Source organism: Perissodus microlepis, chromosome 12, assembly GCF_051167445.1.
Source record: "Perissodus microlepis isolate ML-2025 ecotype Zambia chromosome 12, ASM5116744v1, whole genome shotgun sequence".
Lineage (NCBI taxonomy): Eukaryota > Metazoa > Chordata > Actinopteri > Cichliformes > Cichlidae > Perissodus > Perissodus microlepis.
In genome coordinates this window covers 15,458,694-15,473,248 of record NC_140472.1, presented here as the reverse complement: position 1 = coordinate 15,473,248, position 14,555 = coordinate 15,458,694, and the positions used below count along the sequence as shown (strand labels likewise).

Genomic DNA, 14,555 nt, shown 5'->3' with positions numbered 1-14,555 from the left:
CCTGTTTCCCTGTTTCACTCTAAGGTACAGAAACACGTCCTGTGTTGAGAGCTCCCTTATGTGCTCCGAGCTCCAGTCATGGAGCAGTTTCAATGTAGCGCCTGACCAGTGCCCTGTGTTTGACCATTCTGTGTGTGTTGTTTGAGCCTGGTGAAGCTGCCTCATTATGTGACAGACAGAGAAGAGTATTTGATCCTGGATATTTGGCCTCCTCTTCTCTGTCACAGCCACTGGAGCCCTCTCAAGGTAATTGACTGACTGTTTGATCTCCCTCTGACTCTGCGCTGCTACAAGATGCTGCCACACACACATAAACACATTCATCAATTGCAAGTGTCTACTCATGGATGGAGCACACACATGCGGGCACAAACACACACGTATACTCACGCACACAGTTGTTATCATTTGTGTGCAGTGAGGTAAGGGAACAGAGGAGGAGATTTTTGAGCTGAAAACAAGGAAATTCCTCCATAGCTATGGGCCATGCTTTCTTCCCTGCGTACCAAACGCTGCATGCTGTTACAAATGGTAATCGGCTCTGATTGTCACAAATTTCAAAACAAACGCTAGGTGACTGAAAAGCCAAAGTGACGCCCCGAGTGATACTCCAACAGGAAGTGCAAATCAAAGCATGCCGACTATAATTAGGTTCCATCTGGGCTACATTATTTAAAGCCGCAGCAGTTAATTGCTTGTGTACAAATGGCCTATTTTATTTGAATCAAACTCTTTTTTTTGTGATTTGTAATTACACTGATGTGAAGGGGGCATATCTCTTTGCCTCACTTATAATATAAATCCATATTCAAATTATTAAGAGTACTTTGAGGCAGGGGGAATGTAAAGTGATGATACTTTTCTTTGTGAGAATTGAATTTCTTTAAACAATTATGACTGCTTAATCAAATATGCTGACATTTGGGTTAAACATTTAATGAGCTTCAATTAAAAAAAGGAGATGAACAACGATATAATCACGGAAGACAATATTAAAAAAAAACAGAAAACCTAACAAGACTAATATACATGATATTATTTCACGCTGAAGCAAACATTTTCTCATTTCCTCTTGTCAACGTTTTCATCAAAAAAAACAAAAAAACCCCACAAACAGTGTATTATCTTATCAATTTCCTATTGACGGTAACCTAAGCTTTTGTTTTATCTCGATGTGAGGTAGAGCAGTGCACTGTGGTGCGGGCCTGGGTTGGTTGTAACCTTAGTCAGGCAGCTGTTTGTGGAAACTATCTGTTGCATGGATCAGCGGAGGAGAATCGCTATCTGTATCCTGGTTGTCAGACGATCGGATTTCTGTCCCTGACGCTCTCTGATATTAGATGATCTTCCGAGACTACATGCGCAGTGTGCGCTGGCACTGTGTGTTTGCGTGTGTCTGGTTGTCCACATGCAGTGCACATAACTGACATACAGTCAGCTATGCTTGTTGTCACTTTGCTTGCCAACATGCCTAAAGGTCAAGAATGTCATTTCGTCCCACATGGCTGTCTGTAAAGGGGGTGTGACATGTTGCCACAGGAGACGAGGTCAAAGAGAGCCCGGGCAGGTGACAGGTGGTCTGCAACACCACCAGAGCAGCTCTGTCCTCTGTAACAAAACATGAAGATTATGTTTTCAGTCAAAAAATGTATTAAATTAAATTTTACTCTCCCACCCATTCCCTGCCACTATTCCCTAATCTCCATTTAGGATGAAGACAACAAACCCAGGAATAATCAGACTTTTTCTACACTGTGTGTCTTCAAATAAAAATCAGCTTGATCGGAGCAGAAACAGCCATAAATACATCAAGCCAAAAATACTAAAAAACAGAACTCATTTCATCAAATCAGTAATACCACTGTTGCTTCTTGACTTAAATAAATTTTTAATGCTTGTTGGTAAGTGGGGTCTGCCCAGCCCCCGTCTCTCTCATACTGCTTTTAATTACTTTGCTTATTATTGTGTGTTGTTGTTAGACAAAAACAAGGCAGAACTCATTACACATCCAGAGATGAGAAACCTGAATCAGTACCTACAGGGGCCGCTGAGGGGGCTCTGTATTTACTTAGAATAAAATGCAAACAGAAGAGAGACATAGAGAAACAAAACCGAGTGAAAACACAGTGAGCGGAGGATATCACATTAACTGGTTGAAATCATGACCACACATAAGCTACTTTGAATTCAAGTAGTTCATATGGAGAGTGGAACTTGTGACAACAAAGACTGCACAAAAGACGGTGAAATTCTGTATTTTTTTATTACTTACTTCTCATTTTGTTAATCCCTCCAGTCTGTTATGTTTCCTCCCTACCGAGACACTGAGATTGCACTGAGTGCTTTTTTTATTTTAATGTGAATGAGTGGCCTTGGCCGTCATAAAGGACCCTTGCTTTTATGGACTTGGAGCAGAGTATTTACAAGATAACCCTGGTCCAAGGACTGTGCAGGCTATTTGATACCAGTGTCAGACTCTCCTGACTCTTCTTCAGTAAAAATCGAAGCCTGAATAATCCTTTGCCTCTACAGCACCTCTCAATGTCAGTTGTTTTACTCATCTCTGCTTAAAAGGGTTGAGATATTTTGGAATATGTGCTTAGCCATCTGCGTGTCGCTTTAATCAACATTTTGTATGCACCTTTTCTATCTATCTATCTATCTATCTATCTATCTATATAAATACTACACTCAAGTTTACAAGTTTAATGTGAAAAAAAAGCTAGCTCGACAGTTAGCTCTCACAGAAACAATTGGTAAGATGTAGAATAAAATCATTCAATTAAATTCACAAATGAAATTAATGAACCACAAAATTATCATAAAACATTTAAAACTTTAAACATATGTGAATTGGGGGCATCATTTGCATGCTATTTGGAAGAGTTGGCTTGCTAATTTATTTATGGTGACAAAGCAAGAAGAAAATTAGTATAGAGTCAGTGACAAAGCTATTTAAAATATATGAACTAGTTTTGACAGTATAGTCTGAACCTTCTGTTCTCTAATTATTAAAACACTAAGAATTGTATAAATTTGTAAATGCCTAGTTGGGTAATAAAAAAAATGTCAAAATTATCAGTTGGATACACAAATTTTCTTATGCCCGTATGACACGTCCAAGTTTAATTCCATTTTTGTGTGTGAATTTTACAACATAGTATAAGGTCTGCACATGTACCTGTTGATTCAGTGTGAATATGTGACATAAACACACACACACACACACATACACACACACACAAAAAAAGAGAAAAAGACTGAGTGTACATGCACATGTATGTTTATGGAAGGGCCTTGTTGGGAGTGCCACCCAGACATTAACACTGTAAACAGTGCAGGCCTCCTTCCCTGTCCGGCCCCTTTGTTCCATCTCCGCCACCATTGGTTGGGACTTAAATGGCAAACACTCGGGGGCTGCTAGCTCGCCTGACACGGTTTTGTTTTTGGCCTATTGAGGGGCAATGGAGAGCTTTTGTTTCTATGCCCAGGCACAACGTGTCTCAAAAGCAGCATGGCTGAAAAGAGAGGCCCCCACAAAGACTGTGCATTAGTGGAGGCACTACACGCATGCATATACGTGCAACTCAAATGGGACCAAGCACGAACACACACACACACACACACACACACACACACACACACACACACACACACTGACACACACAATGCCTTGCCAAGGGTAGGTTAGGCCAGGCAACTTTGGCCAGACAGGATGGAAAAGATGGAGTGGGGTTAGAGCATGCGCACAAGAGAATATGCTAAATGCCAGACTGCAAACTTACTACTTCACTACATTTCATTCACTCCTCATTCACATAAACACACAAACACCTATAGTCCACTTTACTGCAGTAAAATCTGATGCACAAACCTCTCTTGCACTTCCAAGACAACACCGGGCATAGAGAAACACACACTCACACCAACACATCTACGATATTAGAAATACACACATCACTCAGTCACAAAAGAGTTGAAGGAGGACAGGGCTAAGAGAGGCCCCCTTTGCACCTGTAAGAAAGACAGGGCGCATTCAGAATCTGTGGTCTCAGAATAGACAGCCTTGAGTGTGAGAACCCCCATTCATACAAGGCTATGGTGATCGCACACACCTTCATACAATTCTCATTCACAACACATGTTGCCTAAGGTCTATAGAAGAATCTAGCAAGGGGCCTAACAGTACTAGTGTAAGATTGATGCAATGCATGGTATAATCTTTATCCAGCTAAAAAGCAGCATACACTGGCAGCAGAGAATTTGCAGTATATATATCAATATGCTTTGTAAAGCAGTCTCCCACTTGTTTTCTTTATATCAACCACATAATCATATAAATATTTCTATCACACTACACCTGATGCTTACATTGGATACACCGACAAAAAAATCCCTTGTTTCTTCATAACATCACCGGTAATATTGGCAATAAAAAAGTATTAAGTGCCTTGTAGATACAATTGCCATGACTAGCAGTTTGCTTAAATGGAAATAATCTTTGTGTTGTGGATGCAAATCATTTGTGGGATATACAATGACACATATACATATATAAACATATATGACAAAACCTTTGTGCACTATTACTTTCAAGCCAAACAATTTAAAATTCAAACATTTTTAAATGACTGTGCTATTAAGTTAACAATAGTATTCTCCCTTATGAATAAGAAACAAATCCTTTAGGGACACTGTATTAAGTAAAAACAACAAAATTGGATACAGCTGTGATCACTGACACACAAGTTGAACACATATTTGATTTCTTATTGGACAAATTCCATGAACATATAAATTCAACAATTTTCAACCTGTGAGCTCAGTTTAAGTACTTGTTTGCATCAGGCCCCCACATGGAAAAGAACTGCTCGAGTAATTTTAAAATTTCATTGTGAGACTTGTACCAGATGGAAAAAGGATATAGGAAGATCTGTGGTCATAAAAGAAAAATAAAAACAAGCCATTAAAAAGTCAAAACACGGTAGCAGCATTAATCAAGAGGTACATAACTACTTAACTATCGCTAATCAGAGCTGCTGTGGATATCCTCCTTAAGTGATGCCAACCATAGCACACCAACACTATTTAGCCATGAAAAATGGACCTTCAGACTTGCCCCGGGGGTCATATGACAGCTTACAATGTGCAAAGCATTGCACTACATAAAACTATATGGATTATGTTTTTTAAAAAAGTTTGTTATTATCAGCTAGAAACTGTCAGAACAAACTTTGCTAAAGAAGATGAAAATAAGCCTAATGAAAATGTGCACATTCTTTGTCCAGCTCAAGATCAATTTAAGTGGCCAAACATGTTGGGGTCCAACATGTTTGGCGTGAATGCATAGCCCTGACAGTGAAAGCATGGAGGTGTAAGTGTGATGATATCAGGATGCATGACTGCAAAAGGCGTTAGGATATATTAAGTTTTTAGATGCCATGCCACTATAAATACCTGCTGATACACAAAAATACTGGCTAACATGATGACTCAGTCCCCGCAGGCTTGACAGGAGAAGAAAATTCCAGTATATGATGATGGTCCAAACCATACTGCCAAAATCACAGCAGACTTTATAATGAAAAAAGAAGTTAAAAAAAAGCATGACCTGTCCAAATGTATCACCAGACTTGAATCAAACAAAAGAGCTTTGTGTTGTTTTAAAGTGACAGTAAGTTCCTGCTGTGGGGAAAATATAATTAATACTATAAATCTAAACTTTTAAGCTTACATTAGAGTAAAGTAAAGTTATATAATACAATTATTCAGAGAAGATACACTTTTAAACTGTGACATTTAAATTATGTTGCACAGGATTATACTTGATCCTATAGGACACTGTATATCACCAGTATCATTCTATGTAATGCTCAGAAGTGCAAATGATTCAACTAGTGTAGCTGCTCCAATTTTACATTTCCACTTAAACCATACTGAACTGAAGGCACATTTTGTGGCCAGATTTTCATTGTGGCCTTCTACCAACACTTGACTGAACACTTCTATTTAGCATCTCCCAGGTGCAGTGGGAATATACATGTAAAAATAGATATCAGAACTACACAACTCAAAATACAAACCTACAAAGACAAAAATTCACATTCATGTGACATATGGCATATATATCATATTTATGTATGCTCAAGAGTTAGTTATACTGGTAACTTTTACACATACAAAACAGAGCTGGGTTAGAGAAGGCGATCAATAAAGTGAGTAGAGGGCAAAAAAGTGAGAAAACTGCTGTGGAACATATGAACACTAGACTGATTTCTAATTTGGATCTAAGAGTCTAGTGTGAGAGAAATGTAACGTTGAAATCCTGCAACCAAGAGTTGTCTACGAACCTCTTTTTTCATGTTTTTGCCTCAAACACATGCGACACATGCGACACAAGCATAGAAGTACTTGTCACTTGACTTTGTGATTCCATGCTTGGCGACACTTAGAGAAAAGTGTGTGCGTGTGTATGTATGCGTGTGTGTATTCTGCGAAGGGTTAGACAAAAAGAGAGCAGAGAGTTCAGGTGGGGGAGGAGCAGGCCAGAGGTGGAGATAGCAGAAAGTGGGTGTTGAGGGTGGGGCAGGTCTGAAATAGATCACTTAATGGAACAAAGTGTAATTAATGGGTCACCACAGATAAGAAGACGCTGGCTCTATCTGGGAATGTGCTAATAGAGCTGACACACACTCAGCAAGATCAGTGCAAACGTGTGTGCGTGCTGTGTTAGTGCATGTGTGTGTGCACGTTTTAAAGACACACAGTGGATAAATAGTGGGTGGAGAAGACTGGCAAAGGTGACAGGTTAACTTGCTTTTCTTCATGACAAAGATCTGTCATCTCTGCAATCAGAGAAAACCCAGAAAAGGAAAGGCACACACATTTTCGCTCGCCACACGGCCTCCCTTGCTCACTAAAATGTTCCGCCCCACATCAAAACATGAATGATGTTATTACACTTGGTGAGCCAGCACGCTTTTAGTTGCAGGGATGTGGTTGTTTACGGAGAGATGGAGGAGAAGGAAGCCGCCTGGTCAAGAGAGGGTCAAACCTGAAGTGTTCTAAGAGAAGTAAACTGTCACAAACCTCTCCTCAAACTTCCTGTCTGTGTGTCCCTGCGTCAGGGGAACATGCCTGGAGCCAAGGGGGCCTGTGCATGTGTTTGTGGAAGCGTGTTGGATAAATCTATTGGTCTTGGAGCCTGGCTGGGGAGGCTGGGGGGAGGGTTTTCAGACATCCACATACATCGGGATAGTGAGATGGCCAGTGATGGACATGGCAAGACAAAGAGGATTTCCCCTGTTTGTCTGAGAGCGTCGAGTTACCGCGTCACACACACGTAGAGAGAGAAGTCTGTCTCCGGCAGAGATTTTTTGAGAGTATGTGTGTGGCATGAGGCAATAGGTCATGCAACTGGTTGGCTTTGTGTGAAGGTGTGGGTGTTTATTTGTATGCATTTTTCAGGGTCGCAGACTGGGTTGGCCTGTCTGACAGTGCTTTAGGCTACGTCCACACTAATGCGTTTTCGTTTGAAAATGCATCGTTTTCTCAAGGAAAAACGTAGCGTTTTGAAAACTCTCGAAAACGCATACATTTCAAAACGCAGCTGTCCCGTCGCTGTTTGGACACACGAAAACGCAGACTTTCTAAAACGATGGCGTATTTTAGTCATGTGATGCAGTCATGTGACCAAATAAACAAAGGTAGTGGAGTGCATTATACAGCGGTTGTTTTGATTGCTCTCAATTTTGACTGCCCTAAAAAAGATGAATATCAGTTTGTACATGCTCCAGATAGCTTTTCTTCAAATTCTTTAATTCTCACTCGTTTTTGCGCATGCGCAGGACTGGAACGTAAGCGTTTTCATCCGTTTCAGTGTGGACGCACGACTCTGTGAAAACGACTGAAAACGCTAGTGTGGACGCGGAGCGTTTTCAGACGAAAACGCCGTTTTCAAATCAATCCGGACTAGTGTGGACGTAGCCTTAGTCAGACAAGCCAACTACCACATTACATTGGAGTTCAGCTTTGATATGGAATAATTAAAAAATATACATAATAAAACAAAAACACAATTGTTGCAGTTTTTATGTAAATGGTCTTTTTATTCCATGACAGTCACCTTGACAAGTCAATAAATATAAAATGAAATAAATATAACAGTTCTGAAATGTAAGGGCATGACCTCGACAATAGCAAGCTGTGCAGCTCTTGGCACTCTAGGTGAATTTTAAATATTGAAATGTCTTGTTATGTGTGTCCACAACCCAGGGAGTGTTTTATGCCTGCCTGTGAGGATTTAACCCCTGAATGTAGCATCGTGGGGTTAAATGCAAAGGGACAAAACTCTAGTCTGTTAGGACAGGGGAAGAACAGCTTCAAAGACTCAACATCAACTACTCTCTTTCTCGCATACACACACACACACAAACATGTATAAACACAAACTGACGGACAGTCCATTGCTCCCAGCATATCTCGAGTTTGTCCTTGGACTGTCTGAATACCACTGGAGGCATGATTTGAGAGAGCAAGTGGGAACAAGAGAGTGAGGGAGACAAGCAGAAAGGAAGAAAAAGGAAAATGATAGAGGGAAGGAGAGGGAGAGAAAAGAGGCACCCCTCAATGACATCTAAAGAGATAACTCACTCTCTAGAGCTTCTTCTCTCTTGCTATCACTTTCCCAGGCAGCACTCCTTCCACATAAGGCCTGAAGTGTCTATGTGTATGTGTGTGTGAATGAATGAGTGACAGAAGTGTATGTGGGAATACAGTGTATGTGGAGGTGAAAAGGCAAGAGATTTCTGAATCTCAATGAGATGATCTAAAGAGCTATCAAGCACAATGATATGCATACTACACACAGTGCATTGCACGTACTATGTTTGGCAAGAAAAGTGTTCCTGCTCTGACATCATGTTGGCTGTCAAAAATTGTGTAAAATCTATAATTAACAAAACAGGAAAACTGGTTTGCATGTAATGTCACTGTTTGATTAGATACATTGAATGTTGATAACACAAAATAACTAAGCACTCATATGTATTCATGTCAGAATCACTTTGCTGCACTCAGATGGCTGCTTAAGAAATGATGTACAGAACACAACACAAACAACAGCTGGCTTGTTTCTTGATTGAAAGTTAACTTTGGGAAAACAAAGCACCGGGCCACTGGCGGGTCATAGCAATGTTGAAAACATCCAAACAAAACAGCAGGAAAACACAAAGTGGCAGCATTGGACGATGCTGCCACTGTCGTCAGAAATGCTCCCCTATGCAGACACAGACAACTGTGGGGAAGAGTTAACCTTTTGATAAGCTGCTTCTAGTCCCAGCTGTATGCATTTTTCATTGAAATGTATGAGTCAGAAAGAGAATAATTATCTCCTCTCGCTCCGTGGAGACGCGAGGGGTTGTAGCCCCCAGTCTGGTCTTCATAAATCAACTAAGTCCTAAAACGAAGCCACGCTGATAAGCACCGAGGAACTAAGCTATGCTAATTCATAACCCCAAAATAAAGGAAATATACACAGTAAACCTTTAATGGTTATGCACAACGGCAAAGACATAGAGAAGTACACGATTACACTTGGAATACTAGACATATTCAAATCTCCCACTCACCTTATAATGGACACAGAATCACATTATGTATCTAAGAATATTAATGTTATTCCAACACAGAATTGACTTTAATACAAGTCTGATAAAAAACCCATCCAATAAGACTTTGACGCTGTACTCAGACCAGACAAGAGCACTGCTTCATGTAATCCAGCCTCCTTATCCATGTATTTGTGCAGGGAAAGCGTTGTCATGCTTCAGAAACAGACAAAACATAGCATCTGTATCACACTATTTATAAAGCAATGTGTGCAATTGTGTATTCACTGTGGATCTTGCAGGTATTTCTAATATTTACATTACATTACTTTTAATCAGAGTGTAATGAGAGGTTAGAGCCCAATAATGCTGTTGATATTAATTAGAAAAGCTTGTTGTATTACTGATGTCACATCCTCTCTCACCTTATGCGATTATTTCTGTGACCTGGGTATTCTGTTTGACAGCCCTGGTCTAAAATGCCCCAATGGTTCTCATACTTGACAAACACATACGCACAAACAGAGAGAACCTGAGCAGTGTCTACTAGAACCAGGCAGGAACACTGAGCCCTCCTTCAGACGGGCCACAATCTCCTTCACAGGAGACATCAACATCCACCCTGGCACAGGGAGGGTGGGTGCACACCCTTTCTTTGTGTACACAAAGACATACACAGAAAAGAAACAGAGCACCAACCTCAGCAGAGCTTTAGATCTTTATCTGACAGCATCAGCCAACACCAAATATACACACAGTCCTGTCCTGACCTTGTGGCACTTCAAGATTAATCAAAATTGCAGCTGGGATCAGAGGTGTGGTACAATGGGCAGAGAGAGTGATTCATTTTGTGTTTGTGTGTGTGTGTTTTTGGGTGTCACTCTACATGTGTGTGTGTGTATGTGTGGTAATAGTGGATGAGACAAAGTTAGAGATTGAGAGAGGCCAGGTCAGGGGAGGCACTCACCCTCTCAATCCTCCACTATTGACTTTAGAGTAGAGAGATGTTCCAGAGCAGTCAATGACAAATAGAATAAACTGATCAATAACCTTGCACTTTTCAGAAGGTACAGAGGCACCTTTAAAAAAAAAAAACAAAACAGGCGCCCGACTTGAACTATGCAAGAGGGGAACATTGATCATCACAGTGAGCTTCGCTAGGCTGCTTACACAGTTTTGTCTTCCACCCATGACCTGTGGAATGCTCTTCTCAATAACCAAAGGACCAAAGGTCACATTCAAACTGTATTTAAACAGCAAATAAAAATACATAACTTGTAGTAGAAAAATCAGAAGAAAATGCCTTGCCTGAACGCCGCAAGCATTAAAAAAATAATTTGACTGAGTATGCATTAGGTGTAAGATGAAGTTGCTTGTTAAGGCAGGTGTTTAAGAAAAAACATGAGGTAGAAAAGTCAGCAGGACTGCACGCAGAGAGCAAAGGGAAGAAAACTGTGAGTGAGAGAGGCAGAGACAGAAGTGTGGGAAGGAAGAAAGAGGAGAAAATCTACCCTCTGCCATAATTTAAACGAGCCATGGTCTCCCAATGCTGTGTTTACAATGTATAATTTATGCCTCCCAGTTCAAACACAGCTTTATCTGCACTCAGCTGCTAAGTGATATGATTTCACTTTTTACAACCCCCTCCCACCTCACTCACCCCCAACTAATCATATCCACTACAACCCCAGTCACTGTGTAATGTAGGCTGGTGTGATTCTGCACGCCTCATGCATTGGCTTTCAACTGTACAGCCCCAAGGGCTAAAGTAGCATATTAAATCCTTTCCTAACTCCGTCCTCTTCTCCCCCTAAAGGGAAAAACTGCCCGTCCTAGACACATACTTATGCACGTGCATTCTTATGTTCGTCTCTGCAAAAAGCACGGACATGTACACTCTGCACGCTGCAAAAGAAGCCTCATATGTTACAGCTGTTAAAGTTTCTTTCTGTATTTATTGCTGTGGTGGTGAGCAGTAATGTTCCATTTCACAGCTGCACACTTTGACCTCCCATCAGAGCTTTTCTAAAGACCCAATCGCTCTGAGTTGCAGTGCAATGCATAGCCACTTTGGTTACTTTAATGATGTATTTCTGTACATATATAAAACATATCATACCATGTTGTGCTTTGGGTTTTTTTGCTGCCTAAAAGTCTCTGTTGCTGCACTCTGCCTGGACATCTTCACTTTTCTTCATACTTTACTGGCTAAAGAAGTGTGAGGATCATCTTACAGTTAAAAGAGTCTTAAAACAATACTTCTACAGTGAATAAGAATGCTGTTAGCTGAAAAACACTGGGAATGATTAGGGCCTCTCCATCAGTACTACAGTAACACTACTTTCGACTGCTCCCTTATCACACAGGGTCACCACAGAGGGTAGCAACACATTTATTTATTTGGCAGAGTTTTATGCTGGATGTCCTTCCTGATGCCACAGTGTAATGTTACCCACCAGTCTATGATAATACCACACTATCTACTATAAGAAAAAGTCTTACATTCAGAACCGTACAAGCATAAAACTATTACTAGCTAATTTACTTAAAGGTATTAAATGTTCTGCAGAAGTCTTTTGTGTTATATTACTGCAGCATTAATGTGTAGGCTGATTTTTTTTCTTCTGCAAATGTTTCAGGTTGAGCACATTTAAAATATTTTATATATATTTATGTAATTTAATCCACAGCAATGTATTTTTCGCATTTTTTAAGATGATCAGTATCCTATGACTGAAGACAATGTAATGTTAAAAATCCACTATTAGTCTGGTATTAAAAATGAGAAATGTTGTTCTTCTTTGTTTTGTTTTTCCTCCAGAGCTTGCAGGCTCTTTCACATTTTTTCCAATCTAATGTGGTTTTCTTGTTTTCAAGTATAACCAGTGGTTTGTACCTTGCTCCATACCCTCTAAATTTCCATTCACCAAGGCATATCTTAACTGTAAAAAAAGATACGTCTACCTCCCTGAGAGTCTTCTTGGCTTGGTTAGATGTTGCAAAGGGTTTTTTCTTAACCAAAGAAAGAATTCTGTGATCACACATTTTAGTTGTCTAATGTGATCTTCCAGGCTGTTTGAGCTTGTTGAGCTTGCCACTGGATTCCTTCTTTATAAGAATGTAGAAATACTTGATGTCTCTCTGATAGGTTTATTTATTTCAGTTGGATGACGGCTTCCTCCATTTGCGTCACCGTCTCTTTGAACCTCAAGTTCAAAGTTGCAATGAACAGCTACCAAATTAAAGTTCAACACTTGGAATCAACTGCAGATTTCTTCTCTGCTTAATTGAGTACAGAACAATAAGGGGACAGGCCTCGTGTGGATATGAAACTGGTTGTGAGACAATTGTCCAATTACTTTTGAGACTCTGAAAACATGACTATATGAAAAAACTGACTGTAATTCTTTAACAATTACTATAACACTTCTGTAACACACCTTTCACTATTAGGGATGGGTATCGAAAACCGGTTCTTGTTGAGAACCGGTTCCCACTGTTTCAATTCCTTGGAATTGTTTGCCATTTTTGCAAACGATTCCCTTATCGATTCCAGTCGCCCCGAATGACGTCACCACGTTGCGGAGCGTCATTTACCTGGCAGGAAACACGGCGGCTCAAAACTTTGGTTATACTTTACGAGAACGGATGACAACAGGGCAACTTGCAATACTTGCAAAGTGGATATTTCATTTAAGGGAGGAAACACTACGAATATGCAAAAGCATTTGCTCACAAAACACGCGATAACCTTAAATGAATGTCGTGTTTTTAATTCGCTCCGGACTCGTGAATCTCAACGCAGCAGCAGCGGTAACGTTTGCACGTCCTCTCCCTTTAATGCGGCAGGTAAATAATCAACTAACAGTGCATATTATGTTAGCGCGATCTGCCTTATTACAAAACCTGCCAGGATAGACGAATGTCACCGAGCAGTGACTAAGTTTGTGGTAAAAGGCTTGCACCCATTTGCCACAGCAGATGCCCCGATTTCCGGTAAGTGAATGTGTTTAATCGTAGGCAGGGACATTACTGGATATTCTTGTGTAATTTCTACAGAATAATTTATGTTATACTTTGTTATTGCTACAGAAGAATATTTATTTTATTATTTTACATTTACAATTTTTTTTCCTGGGGACCCTGTGACACCCCATTGAAGAGCCGTAGGCTGTGGATCTCTTAAGATCTCACTGCTGGGTTTGTAAGGCCATGTTACTCCTAAATTTCTATCTTGTTCAAAGAGAAGATATAGAACAAAGTTCTAAGCTAATCGACCTTAGTGTTCTCCTTTTTTAAAAAGAATCGATAAGAGAATCGATAAGAGAATCGATAAAGAATCGAATCGTTAAACAGAATCGAAAATGGAATCGGAATCGTGAAAATCTTTTCAATACCCATCCCTATTCACTATACAGAGGCAAAATTACTGAATATATTATATTGTCAGAAATTCATGAAGTCATAGAATGTAGTGTAATGTTCCTTTGATCACCTTTAATGTACTTTTTAATGTTAATTTTTAGTAACAACTTAAGAGTAAAACTGAAACTTCTGTGTTATCATACATTTGCAATTATCATTACAATTTCAAACATCTTTTGTAGTCATGTCAGGATTGTAAGGATTTTGTGACTCATATACAATCACCACATCTCTACTCCTAGACATATATTTTATGAATGGTCTATTAATACTACATTTTTATATTACACATCAGTGTATATGTACTTCTTTAAAGTATAGCCTCTCCTCTTTTTGCCAGAACCCTTTAGATCAATTTTCCCACCATTTCCTCCTTCCTCCAGTCATTTCTCTTTTATATTGTTCTCTGCCATTTCCTCCCCTCTTCTTTCTCCACTGTCTCTAGTGTTTGTGCTAGCAGAAAATTCCCACTTCATCTCTGGGGAGAAATGCATTTTTTTCCCTGTTTCACTCATCTCTCGT

General features: G+C 39.9%; 1 protein-coding gene across 1 annotated transcript in view; it reads right to left on the bottom strand.

Moving 5' to 3' along the window:
* arb2a (ARB2 cotranscriptional regulator A) overlaps nt 1–14,555 on the bottom strand; it is a 167,595-nt gene that overhangs the window by 5,304 nt on the left and 147,736 nt on the right. The window lies entirely within an intron of this gene.